This window comes from Bacillus rossius, chromosome 5 (genome assembly GCF_032445375.1).
Source record: "Bacillus rossius redtenbacheri isolate Brsri chromosome 5, Brsri_v3, whole genome shotgun sequence".
Lineage (NCBI taxonomy): Eukaryota > Metazoa > Arthropoda > Insecta > Phasmatodea > Bacillidae > Bacillus > Bacillus rossius.
Window position 1 is genome coordinate 70,364,932 of NC_086333.1, and position 12,962 is coordinate 70,377,893.

Sequence of the window (12,962 nt, forward strand, 5' to 3'; positions counted from 1 at the left end):
ATTAAAGGTTGTCACACCGGGAAGCTTATGACAGGGTTTTATTGTTATTCACATTTACTTTAAAAATTAACAGTTTTGATTATTTTTCAAGTAAGTTTTAAGATGCAGGTTGATTATGTAATCTGATTATGCATGGCTGTATCCGTGCAAACTGATCACTTTTAGACCTTCCCTGAGTCTCTATTATGGTTAGGGATCATGATCTAGTTTTATTGATTTAGTTATCTCTTAACTTACCCAAAACCTTTGCTGTACAGCTGTAGACATGGGCCTAAATACCTAGGGGGGGGGGGGGGGGGGGGGGGGGAGTGGGACCACTTCCCCCCCCCCTCCCCAGAATTTAAACGTACGTTACTGTGGGGGTTTGCTTGAACTTGCAACATCGCAATCACCCAGTCAAATCAATGATATTAATATTTTATTAAAATAAATATTTAATTATAATAAAAAAACTATGAGTAAAACATTGATTTTCATTTTCATTTTCGGAAGTCAAATTTTATTTTTTGCACAGAACATTTTAATTTTAGAAACACAATAATTGTAAATAGGAATTGAAAGGATACTATATAAATATACAGAAATGTTAAGTTGTAGCCTTTATTCAATACGTTAAATTAAGATACTAGAAGATTTGACATATAAAAAATGTGTTAATTTTTGGGGTACAAGTACTCATAAAAATTTACTTTTCCTAGCAGACAAAACGAAAAGAAATTGTACTTGTTCACAATTTCCCACCTTTGGTCAAGATGTGTAAAAAAATCACGGCAGTGAAAAAAGAAGACTGTTTACGTTGACAAACGAGAGTGAAGATTCAGGTATGTCCTCTGTATTTTCCTCAGGCTTGCATTTAGCTATGTTAAGGTGTTTGTGTCTCATTCCCGGTCTTTATTTTATATTTAGGTTCTACACAGTTAAACTTGGCAACTTTTTGAGTCACTGTACTTTCACAAAATTATATATATATATATATATATATATATATATATATATATATATATATATATATATATATATATATATATATATATATATATATTGAGGGCTGATCGCGCATTGCCGGTGATTTCGAGATGTTAACTATGGGCGCCACCACGTGGAAGGGCACGTGGACCCGGCGGAGTCTCTCACTCAGGGCGTGACGTAGCCCAAGTGGGGACGAGTTACCAGCCCTTTCTATCCTAGCTACCCAGACCTGGCCCGCTCTAGGCGTCGGGCACGCCACACTCCTAGACTCACTCACCACGTGATTAAATAAGTACTCACTTTATATTTATTCTCCAGATTTAATTTCACTAACACGTATCTCTACACGCCCGTTACACGTTACACATTACACGGTTAAAAAGCCTGAGGCACGAATCGGTTTAGGTGAGGGCATGGTCCACACACGTGGCCATGCTGCAAAGTATACTTATTACACGGTGATGAAAAAAACTCGACTGAGACAATTAATCAATTAAACAGCCCGCTGACCGAGAGCTGCCCCGAGGATGACGAACGAAAGCGATTTAAAAAGAATTAACGATACAGAAATTACTTGGTCAGTGATGAACAAAGGTTGAGGTCCCCGGGGTGCTGGCGCGTCTGCTCTCGGTCAGTGATGAAGATGGACTGGGCTGAGCTCATCGCTCGCAGGTGGCAACATGGCGCCCTTCGCGCCAACACAATTACCGTTACTGTATTCTACGACTCCGTGCCCCGGCGAAAGTTGAGTAAATTACAGATAAACATTAAAAATATATAAAAATTACTGACAATGGAAAGTTTGTTACTATTTACTTATTTAATGATAATTCATATAAAAGCATTCCTATCCTCGTCCAAGTCCGTGCCTGTTCGGGTCCGCCCGGGCAACGTCTATAGTTATTTAAGGTAACCTATTTAAATTACAGAAAACACAAGTAAATTGCACAACACTGGGGCAAAGACGAATGAAAACAAAAAGGGTTTACAAATAATATTAAAACGTAGCAAATTAGGGGTGCGGCGCACTGCAGCTAAGCGCCCTCTTGCCGGGCTAGACACACACGCACACACGCACGCACGAGCGGGAGGTTTGAATATAGATGGTGGTTGGGCGGCGTCGTATCGGGCTCAAAGGGGCCGCAGGCCCGGACGACGTCAATTGCCCCCTCCGAAAGTAGGCCGATATGACAGCGCCGTTTGACAGATGGTTGGGGGGCGTTGCCTGTGGTGTTTACATCGCGCACTCCCACGTGGCAATGTTGATGTTTATGTTTGTGCGGGCAGGTGGCAATGTTGACATGACGGACGGACAAGCAATGTTTACACGATGGAAGGGCGAGCAATGTTTACATGATGGCGGCGAGCAATGTTTACAAAATGACAGTTGAGCAATATTTACACTATGGAGGACGATACACACGGACAGAATGGGCGCTGGCTGACTAACCTTGTGGGTGGTGACCCACCAGTTGTCCCGAGCCCCAAATCTGCGTCAGCTGCGGCTGCGGCGGCTGCTGCGTGTGATAGCGTGGCGGTGGCCAGGGCGCCGGCCGGCAGGGGCGGCGGCGGCCAAGGTCAGGCGGCTCGTGGCAGGCGGGCAGCAAGCGCGGGCGGCGCTCGGCACGACCCGGCTCAGCCTCGCCGACAGGCGGGCGCTTCGCGGCCCGTCGTGACAGACGGGTGACAGGTGTCGAAGTCCGGGTGACGGTCACGTTCGGCGGTGGGACGGTCGGGCGTCCCGGCGTCGTGGCGTCGACCTGCATCGCGACAGGCGGATGTAGGGAGCTCAGGCGACTCTTCACGGTGCGGCGTCCCAATGTTGCCAACTTGCGACATTTGGGTGGCGTCTCGTGCGGCAGGGCACTTGACCGGTGTTCCGGTACTGCGGCGATCGGCGTCGGAATCGGGCGTCGTGGCGCCTCGGTCGATTCTGGCGTCGTGTCAGGTGGGCATGTAGGCGGCGTCAGCGTCGGCGTCGCGCGCGTCCGTCTCTTTCGGTCCGGTTCATCCGTCTGTGCCTCGAAGCCAGGCGGGCACAGAGGAGCAAATCCAGGCGGCGGGGCGGCGCTCAGGCGTCTCGGCGTCATGGCCCTGGACATCGTGTCGCAAAGCGTCCTGTTTGCGACTGCGCACTCTGGTAGCGGTGACGACGGCCGGATGACGTCGAAGCCAGGTGGTGGCGACAAGGTGACACGAAGCGTCGGCGTCGAGTCTGGTGGCGTCCGTGGCGAGTCGTGTGGCGGAGACGATGCGGGTTTCGCCGGAAATGACCTTGGTGGCGTCGGGACGGCGGTTCGGTGCGGTGGCGAGGTCATTCCGGCGTCGGGAGGTGTCTCCGACACGAGGCGGGTGCTGGACGGCGTATCAGACTGCGGCGGGACGGTCGTTGTCGGGCGTCGCTCGGTTGGCTTCGGCGAGTCAGGCGTCATCATAGTCGGGATGAGTGGCGTCAGGTCGGCGAAACGAGGTCTTGCTGGCGATGATGCGTTAGGACCAGCGTCGGGAGACGTCAGGTCGACGAGAGGTGCCGAGGTTGGCGGCTCCAGGACAGGAGGTGGCGGAAGCGGAATTGTCGGCGTCGGGACGGCGAGCGTCGGCGTCGGGATAAGTGGCGTCGGGTCGACGAAACGCAGTGTGGCAGGCGGCGGCGGGATCGGACTTGTGTCGGGAGACTTCAAGTCGATGAGCGTCGGCACGGCGGGCGTCGGCGTCGGGACGACTGGCGTCTTTGTCAGGGCGGTAGGCGTCGGTAGCGTAACACGTGACGGTGCGGGTGGCGTCAGGACGTACCTTCGTGGTGCTGGTGTCGGCGTCGTGCGTGAGGAGTCGGCTTGGTGCTGCGGTGACGTTCCGGCAACGGGCGGCGTCCCTGGCACGTGCTGTGTCGGCGTTTTCGGCGTGGTTGGCTTCGGCGTGAGAGGCGTCGTCGGCGTCGGAGTGAGCGGCGTCTTTTTCGGCGTGGTTGGCGTCGGCGTGAGTGGCGTCTTTTCCGGCGTGGTTGGCGTCGGCGTGAGTGGCGTCTTTTTCGGCGTGGTTGGCGTCGGCGTGAGCGGCGTCTTTTTCGGTGTGGTTGGCGTCGTCGGCGTGAGCGGCGTTGGCGTCGACGTGAGCGGCGTCTTTTTCGGCGTCTCTGCCTCGTACTGCGCCTGGGTGGCTAGGTCGGCAGTGCATCGTGCGCACGTGAAGGTAAAAAACTTGCGCAGTATGGTCCATTCACGCTCGCCGATACAGCCACGATGCCACAGGCCGGCACATTCCTGGCAGCGGTAGCCCTCGCTACTACCTCCGGGACACGACCTCGCTCCACACTTCGTCACGCCGTGTATGCGGTACTCCGTACAGTAGCCACACTCATATCCGGCGGCGGTCCTGCCATACAAGTCCCAACTCGGGCAGGGAAAGTAACACCCGATACACTCGTCCGGATACGGATACATGTCTACGCACGTGGTACTCTACACGCGAACAGTCCTCACGAACACATCAGCACTGTGTTACTTACTGCGCTCGGAGTCCGTTGTTTGTGCGCGGATTCCTGGAAGCGTGCGCTTGGCTGATCACGTGGCTGGCGCGCCAGAGTCCCGCTATGCGCTCCGCGCGAACAATAGTTCCAGCGCGAACTTTAGTTCCGCGCGCTCCGCGTAACAACCGCCTATCTCACACGCTCGTACAGGTCTGGTTTTCGCGGAAGATGTAACTCGCCCCACGTTGGGCGCCATTTGAGGGCTGATCGCGCATTGCCGGTGATTTCGAGATGTTAACTATGGGCGCCACCACGTGGAAGGGCACGTGGACCCGGCGGAGTCTCTCACTCAGGGCGTGACGTAGCCCAAGTGGGGACGAGTTACCAGCCCTTTCTATCCTAGCTACCCAGACCTGGCCCGCTCTAGGCGTCGGGCACGCCACACTCCTAGACTCACTCACCACGTGATTAAATAAGTACTCACTTTATATTTATTCTCCAGATTTAATTTCACTAACACGTCTCTCTACACGCCCGTTACACGTTACACATTACACGGTTAAAAAGCCTGAGGCACGAATCGGTTTAGGTGAGGGCATGGTCCACACACGTGGCCATGCTGCAAAGTATACTTATTACACGGTGATGAAAAAAACTCGACTGAGACAATTAATCAATTAAACAGCCCGCTGACCGAGAGCTGCCCCGAGGATGACGAACGAAAGCGATTTAAAAAGAATTAACGATACAGAAATTACTTGGTCAGTGATGAACAAAGGTTGAGGTCCCCGGGGTGCTGGCGCGTCTGCTCTCGGTCAGTGATGAAGATGGACTGGGCTGAGCTCATCGCTCGCAGGTGGCAACATGGCGCCCTTCGCGCCAACACAATTACCGTTACTGTATTCTACGACTCCGTGCCCCGGCGAAAGTTGAGTAAATTACAGATAAACATTAAAAATATATAAAAATTACTGACAATGGAAAGTTTGTTACTATTTACTTATTTAATGATAATTCATATAAAAGCATTCCTATCCTCGTCCAAGTCCGTGCCTGTTCGGGTCCGCCCGGGCAACGTCTATAGTTATTTAAGGTAACCTATTTAAATTACAGAAAACACAAGTAAATTGCACAACACTGGGGCAAAGACGAATGAAAACAAAAAGGGTTTACAAATAATATTAAAACGTAGCAAATTAGGGGTGCGGCGCACTGCAGCTAAGCGCCCTCTTGCCGGGCTAGACACACACGCACACACGCACGCACGAGCGGGAGGTTTGAATATAGATGGTGGTTGGGCGGCGTCGTATCGGGCTCAAAGGGGCCGCAGGCCCGGACGACGTCAATATATATATATATATATATATATATATATATATATATATATATATAGTATAATTAGCTGGAAAAGTTGCATTTTGAATGTTATAGTGGAGTATGAATAATGAGAATGAAATGGAATGTAAAACTGGAATTTTTTAGTTTTAAAGTCAATTTTACTGTCTGCTATGTGATACGGTTTAATTTCTTTCAGAAAAAAAAATTATTCTAATTTGCGGTACCTACCTTTAAAATGAACAGAATCTTTATGATTTTTAAAGGCTTAAAAAATTAAATTAATTTGTATGAAAGAATTTTAAACCATACCATGCAGCATTGCCTTTTAAGACAAAATTTTTCAGTTATTTATTTGGTGGTTCTCATCCATACTGCACAAAAATGTTAAAAAATTAAACATTGCCAGCTAGTTATGCAAAAAGTATGACAATGTATTCTTTTAAATTTGTCGAAGTTCGGCAGCTCAAAAAATCTACAAGTTTAACTGTGTTAAGCATAAAAATAAAATAATGACCTGTAACGGGACATTACCGCCTTTAAGCTGTGGAATGGCGACAAAGAAACCACGCATTCTGGTTATCACCCGGCAGTGATAGCAGCTAAACAGGGAAAAATGTAGTTGTGCGCTTTGCAGGTAGGCATTTGCTTTTGCAGCTCTTTTAAACAACATGCATTCACGTGTTCCACTCCCTCGCAATACTTTTAACCATTCAGTACAAAATCCATGTTAAGTAAAAAATGCAGAATTTAAAAATTAAGAAAAAAAAAAAATGATTAGAGATGAGCTGAAATTTTTTTTTCTGCATCTTTAAAAAAATGTTTTCAACCATATACCAACAATTGGTATGGCATTGTTTTCTAAATTTTGCAAAAACTGATCATGCAAGTTTCGAGAATTCTCTAAGGAAGCTTAATATTGCAGCAGGAATAGATACCAAGTAAAAACATGAATATTATGAATGACTGTAAAGGAAATTAAAAGTATGAAAAAAATATAAATTGATGGAAATTTTCTGCCATGCTCAGTTCCCAGAATTAAGAATATGAATAAGGAGAAAATAATTTCTCATGAATTTATCTACAAACGCTGTGCTGTAAATGCAATTAGAGATAGCCGTATGAACCTGAACTTGTAAATCTTTTTGGAGCTAATTGCAACACAACACAACTGTGTGAAAATTCATGCCACTTCTGTTTTCTTACACGACTGCCTTTGCCGGCCAATCACATTCCGGTTGTTTCTCAACTGTGATGGACACATATAACAGCGAAAAATCTTATCATAAAATAAAAGAATGCATTATAATAAAGGGACAGATTGTTATAATTTTGAATTTTTTCTTTTCAAAATAATGACATTTGTGATTGTTTATTACAGAAGTAATTTCATTGTCATAGCAAAATAATCATAAATAAAACATGCTTAGCCAACACTAAGATAGTAGATCATGATAATTGAACAAAACCTGTCTCTTTTTATGATCATTTATGTGTATTTGCATAATTTTGGAAGTTAGTGTTATTATTTTTTTTTTTTTTTTTTTTTGTATTTGTGATCATACCGTGTTGAAATGGGTTACAATGGGAAGGAAAAACAGGAAGGCTGTTATTAATACGTACCGTCTCTTTAATTTCCTCCTAAGGGAGAAAGCAAATATATCTTTCTGATCATACATACATTACTTACATAGAGATTACCTGTGAGGATACACAAAAGAAAAGTATAAACAGAGCTGAGTATATAGTGAGGCATTAATTCATGTTACATAAAACAGTAGTGTCAATATTCATCTATTACATAAAACTAAAGTAGGTATTAAATTCTCAAGTGTACCATGATACAATTACTCCTGATTCCAAATAAGACACCCGAGTATTAATGTCAAATACAACTGCCCCTCTTTAAAGTTTAGGTAGCCAATCAGGTTAATAACTTATCAAACAATAATATCTTTCAAAATCTGAAAACAACATTTTGGGTTTTAGTGAAATATTATTATTATATTATTATTAAATGCACAAGAAAACCATGATTTAATCAATACTACTCTTGATTCCAAATAAGACACAGTACTAATGTCAAATACAACTGCCCCTAATTTAAGGTTTAGGAAACCTATCAGGTTAATGCATTATCAAACAATAATATGTCAAAATCTGTAAACAACATTGTTAGATTAGTGAACTAGCACACAAAATATTCCATATATCATTTTTTTTAAATTGAAAAAGTATGTTTATATTGAAGTGCATGCTAGAAATGATTTTATCTTATATTCGAGTAAATGTGATATCCTAGATTCGAGAAAATAACATGAGGTGTGATATAACGAGAACATGTTTGCTCTCTGAGAAAGTAGGTTTTTGATTACATTGTATCATGACTTTGATATAAACCAACAAATGGTGCGATCCAACCATTTAGATCAATTCAGCTCTTGAAATGATTTTAGGCAAAGAACTTTAAAATTTAAAAGTTTTCTTTATCTATTGTAACACATTAACTCATTGTATTTTATGCACAGTAGACTCCAAATTATCTGGGGTAATGATTGGCAAGGGGTCCACGGATAACCAAAAAAACACTTTTAAAGCAATGTTGTTTTATTAAATTTTTTTTGCCCGACTATCTAGACAAACACTGCACATGGTTGTACGTAATAGGTTATAAAGTGTTATACGTAACTTACAGAAATATTTGCAGTACATATCACTAAAACATAGCCGTACTTATTTGATGTCACTGTATTTTATTTTAGCTGGTCAAAAATTTTTAATTTTTGTTTTATGTCAAGTACTTACTATTCATTTGTGTTTATTAATAGACATTACTGTTTAAAGGTTATGACAGAAAAATATACTGCTGTGTTGCGACTGATACCTTGAAACTACGCAGGCCAGTTATCGCTTGCGTGAGTCACGGAACAGCCGTGCCGTGCCGTGCCGGCGCCAACCTGAGCGCAGTTCACAAGGGCACATGGAACACAAGCACGCACGGCTTACAGGGGTGCGTTTATAATTTTCTCTAGCAGTTTTGAAGTTCATGGTACATTCTAAAACTTGCCAAACATGTATGAACTATTTTTGGCAGCATTTTTAGTGTTGAATCACAGCACGAAATGCTCTGTCACATCAATAGATACCAAAATTAAAAAAAACAAAAAAAATAAGTTAGATATTATTTTTGCGTTAATTGTTTATGGAAGTGAAATATGGCATGGTTAACCCGCAAACCGGATAACTCACACCCGGATAATCGGGAGTCTGCTGTAATTATTTAAAGTATAAAGCAAAAGTGTAGGAAGTTAAACATTAAATTTACAAATCCAGTTCACATGATTTATGTCTTCATAAAGATAATATTGGCAAACACAAAATGCCATGGTCGCTTGGAATGGTAATGCAACACTACGAGCAGTTGTCTGGAATGTTACTGGCTGTTAGCGTGGTACGACGCGTTAGTAGTAGGTTGGCAGCGCATCACGTAGTGTCAGGAACAGCTGCAGACCTCGTGTACATAACCGGCTGCATGTCCGACATGTGATTGACTAATGATAATGATCGACGGTGATCGCCCACCGATGAAGATGACAGTTGGCCCGGCCACTGCCACTTGGAGGAACGCTGCCTCTTGTGAGTACTGTATCGTTATTCCTGAGCTCGTGCCTGAAGAGAATCAAGTTTTCATGTAGGAAATTAATGAATGAACCTACATTTGTGGAATCTCGTATGGGTTTCAGATGGTGCAATACACTCTGTCAAGATGAGGTTTGTCATTTTTTTTTGACAGTTGATTCAGCGATCGTCTTTCCCAGCTGAGCATTAATATGAAATTAACAAAATAATTATCGATACATGCTAAGCTAGCCTGGTGTTCTGTGTTTGTTTTGTTTATTGGGTTACAATTTTCAGGTGTCAAAGTGTGAATACTCACAGGAAGTGACACCTTATCTTGAACAGAGTGTATCAAGGACTATGAAATATTTACAATATCCCAGCCATGTCTAGTCGTGGGTTTTTGGTCTCTGGCTCGTCGCGAAAGCCACGAAGGGAAGCGACAGCGTGCGGAACATGGCAGCTTGGTTCTTCTTCCCCGCCGGGCCGGCTCGTAAGCAGTGTACCGTAGAAAGCTTTGTCGATACCCCACCAGCGGAGGCTTGCTGTTGATCTGTGTTGCTTTGTTGGTTTTTCAACCTGCAGAAGGTGGCTCTAGAAAACGTAGCTCCCCCACCAGCAACATCCAGAGATCGCAAGAAGTGGTTCCGCGCCACTACCCCTCCTCTCGCCTACCCTCTAAACACTCGACCGACGGGAGTCTCAACAGCATTTCTAGTTCAGAGGGATCCACGTGAGTAACTTTTGCCATCGACGTTTCGATCGTTCATACATTCCGTGCGTGCGTGGACCCCTCGATCAGTCTTTTTTTTTTATTGATAAAAAACACACACATACTCTTTCCTCTATTTCTTTAAATGTTTCCTCCTGTCTCCCATAAATTGTTTCTTTTTTAGTAAAAAATTTGTTTGGTCATTAAATTTTGTGATTCAGAATAATTTCTCTGTAATATTTTATTTTATTTACACTTTTGATACAGTGTTAAAAGTGCTTTAATAAAATCTGTTAACCAAATAATTTCATGTTTATTTTACCTTACATGTCTAAATTTATATTACCAAACATGTTTTTGTCTGTTGATAAGACTGTAGGAATTTATATGAAAATTTTTTCTAGAACTATTTTCTTACTTTTTTTTCAGACTGAATGTTTTCCATTTTAGTTTGAGAATAAATTAACTACTAAAAATCAAGGATAAATGATAAAATCAAAGATCTGCAATATAAATCAATATATTTCCAGTATATACCTTAACTATGATAATAATTGAGTATACCTAACTAAGTACTGCATTAAAATATTTGTTGCTCACATAACTGCAAAATTTTGTTGTAATTTACTCTTTGTTCACAATTATTTGACATTTCTCAGTGATGCTAAATCCATTGTTTTAATTTAAAAAATAATTTATTTCAGACTTAAATAATTAATGATTCTTTATATTAATTATTCTTGCTCTACCAAAGTTAATATTACTTGGTTATGTTGTTGATTATTGTTTCGATATTTTACCTTTTAATGCCTCCCTCTTACTTTTGTACATTAAGTCTTCTTACATCATAAGTTATATGCATGCCATGTTATGATAGGTAGTATTAATGTGCTTGATATTTTCTGCACATAGTTGTAACCTTGTGTTGATTTTCCATATGTGCTAGGTTGTATTGTGATGTTTGTGCTTGCTGTGGTCACGATCATAAAGCTTCTCGCATGCTAGCAGTAGATGCAGACGTAGTTTGCCCCCGTGAATACCAGCTCTTTGCCACGCATTGTTTTGTGTGGATTGTGCCTTGCAGTCGTAGCGAATCACGGTGTGTCCTATGGTCTCCCCCCCCCCCCCTCCCTTGTCAACCGGACCCAGGCCTTCCGCTACCTCGCCCCCTCTCTGTCTCTGTCTGTGAGCTGACTGGAGGAATTCTCTTGTCTCTCTCTCTCTCTCTCTGTATCTCTCTGGCAACATGGTTCGTTCTCCCATCAGCGTAGTGTGTCCGTATCTCGCGGATGTGGTTCTCCTTTGATCCTACCGATAAACGCTCTTGACTAACTTCTAGCGAGTTGTGAGTTATGTTGGTAGAGTTGTAGAGTACATTACGTTTCTTGGTGTCAGTTTTAAACTCTAATTTCTATTTATTTCCTGTGTGCTCTTCAGGATTTTTGCAGTTCAGACCTCTCATCTCTATTTATTTAAGTTTGAATTGGTAACTGAACTTTATTAGTTTTTCACAGAATTTGCCTACCTAATACCATGGAATAATAGCCTGTTAATATTTAAACAATTCTATTAAATATGGCTTCTTTCTTAGTAAAATCAAATGTATTGTTCAAATTTGTATACAGTTATTGAAATATACAATAATTTTCAGTATGTTTACAAGTTTCCAACATTAAAAATGTATGTACTGGTTCAGTTAGTGAGTTTAATTGTTTTTTCAGTTCCTACTATATTTGTGATTTTTCTACTTCAGAAAATAAATGTTCTTGTAAATTAGTAAGAATTTGACTGGATGTTACAAAAATTCAATAAGCATACATATTAAGCAGTAGGTACTGTGTGTATGTTATAAATTAATCATCTTGTTATCTAAACTGTTCACAGTGCAGCGGTGCCCTCTGTTCATGCATGAGGCCAGGCAGGATATCAAAAAGAAAAATATGTTTTATATGTGGGGGGGGGGGGGTGGGGGCGGGGGAAAAACTGGGTACTGTTTGGCTGTGTTTCTGGCATTTTAAGACAATGTGAATTTTCAGGAAGTAATTAATTTTCAGTTTTTTTTTTCCCTAAGCAATGGCAACAATATTTACAGAAAATATATCACAGATTGTGTTTGATACATCAATGTCATTAAGTTGTTATCCTATTCAGCAAATTGGGTTGGGTTACAAAAATAATAAGCACAGCTAAAATATTTTAAATATCACATAGGTACATCCATGGCTTATGCAGGAATGAAACCTAGTTATTTGGGGTCATGTCCAGCAGATATTTCTTACGTGATGTAAAAGTCACATCGACGGAAGTAATTAACTACAACCACAATGCATTCCAATCATTTAAACATAACACATATGACTTAAAATTCTTCACTACATTCAAGAAGTGACCCTATCGTTTATTACACCATCATATATTGTATGTCCTTTGGCTGCTTTTAAAATTTTTGTACTTCACAATTTTTGAACTAAATAATATTGCAAAAACCACATGTAAAACTATTTGTTCTCTAGAAATAATCTTTGAAATCAAGTGTGTGGAAAAAATACTAGTATTCAGACATCAAAAGTTTGATTAAATAGTGTTGTCTGTAATCAGATGCCACTAAGAATTCTTGTGGAGTGAAGTCGAAGCCTAGTTGCGCAAGATAAACAAATTACTGCATTTACTCAAATGGTGGACAAATATATTTCCCAATCTTAAAGAATGAAAAATTTTCATGTATTTTACTTTGGGATATCATGATTAGATTTACATATCCTGCTTGCCACTTAAGCTATATCACAGACCATTTATTTCAGTAACATAAAAAAATGTGGTATAGTGAAATAAAGTTAACATTACCCTCGCTATCATCAACTA

General features: G+C 42.1%; 1 protein-coding gene across 6 annotated transcripts in view; it reads left to right on the forward strand.

Moving 5' to 3' along the window:
- LOC134531984 (regulating synaptic membrane exocytosis protein 2) overlaps window positions 1-12,962 on the forward strand; it is a 312,665-nt gene that overhangs the window by 265,406 nt on the left and 34,297 nt on the right. The window contains exon 20 of one of the 6 annotated variants that reach the window (XR_010075103.1): window positions 9,974-10,121. The exons of the other annotated variants lie outside the window; for them this stretch is intronic. The gene's annotated coding sequence lies outside the window, so the exon portion shown is untranslated. The remainder of the gene's footprint in view (window positions 1-9,973; window positions 10,122-12,962) is intronic. 6 annotated transcript variants of the gene reach the window in all.